A 1082-nucleotide genomic window follows, 5' to 3' on the forward strand; every position below is an offset into this window, starting at 1 on the left:
TTCTGAGCCAATATGGCATTCAGAGCATCAATTTCAAGAAATCCCTTCCTCTGAGGCGTCCTATTATTCACGGAATTCCTCTCAGAAGTGTACATGAATTGGTTATTTGCAACCATTTCAATAAGTTCCTGAGCTTCTGCAGGCATTTTCTTTAGGTGAATGGATCCACCTGCAGAATGGTCCAGTGACATCTTAGAGAACTCAGACAGACCATAATAGAATATATCTAACATGGTCCACTCTGAAAACATGTCAGAAGGACACTTTTTGGTCATCTGCTTGTATCTTTCCCAAGCTTCATAGAGGGATTCACCATCTTTTTGCTTGAAGGTCTGAACATCGACTCTAAGCTTACTCAGCTTTTGAGGAAGAAAGAATTTAACCAAGAAGGCCGTGACCAGCTTATCTCAAGAGTCCAGGCTATCCTTAGGTTGTGAGTCCAACCATGTTCTAGCTCTGTCTCTTACAATAAAAGGGAAAAGCATGAGCCTGTAGACTTCAGGATCTACTCTATTAGTCTTAATAGTCTCACAGATCTGCAAGAACTCAGTTAAAAAATGGTAGGGATCTTCTGATGGAAGTCCATGAAACTTGCAGTTTTGTTGCATTAGAGCAACTAGTTGAGGTTTCAGCTCAAAATTGTTTGCTCCAATGGCAAGAATTGAGATGCTTCTTCCATCAAACTTGGAAGTAGGTGTAGTATAATTACCAAGCATCCTCCTTGCATTATTGTTGTTGGGTTCGGCTGCCATATCCTTTTCTTGTTCGAAAATTTTAGTAAGGTTGTCTCTGGATTGTTGTAATTTAGCTTCTCTTAGTTTCCTCTTCAGAGTCCTTTCAGGTTCAGGATCAGCTTCAACAAGAATGCCTTTTTCCTTGTTCCTGGTCATATGAGAAAGAAGAGAACAGAAAAGGAAGAGGAATCCTCTATGTCACAGTATAGATATTCCTTTATGTTAGTAGAAGAAGAAAGGAATAGAAGAAGGAGAAGAGTTAAGAATCCAAACACAAAGGTGAAGATAGGTTCAGATTCTTGAGATGAAGAGAAGTGTTAGTAAATAAATAAATAAATAGAAGAAGAT

The 1082-nt window shown here is 38.8% G+C and overlaps 1 non-coding gene across 1 annotated transcript; it reads left to right on the top strand.

Moving 5' to 3' along the window:
• Positions 1-249: 249 nt before the first annotated feature.
• Positions 250-353, top strand: LOC112793195 (small nucleolar RNA R71). Its single transcript, XR_003197901.1, has one exon. It is a non-coding gene; the product is annotated as a small nucleolar RNA R71 (small nucleolar RNA).
• Positions 354-1082: the final 729 nt, after the last annotated feature.

The sequence above is a fragment of the Arachis hypogaea genome, chromosome 3 (genome assembly GCF_003086295.3).
Source record: "Arachis hypogaea cultivar Tifrunner chromosome 3, arahy.Tifrunner.gnm2.J5K5, whole genome shotgun sequence".
In the NCBI taxonomy this organism is placed as follows: domain Eukaryota; kingdom Viridiplantae; phylum Streptophyta; class Magnoliopsida; order Fabales; family Fabaceae; genus Arachis; species Arachis hypogaea.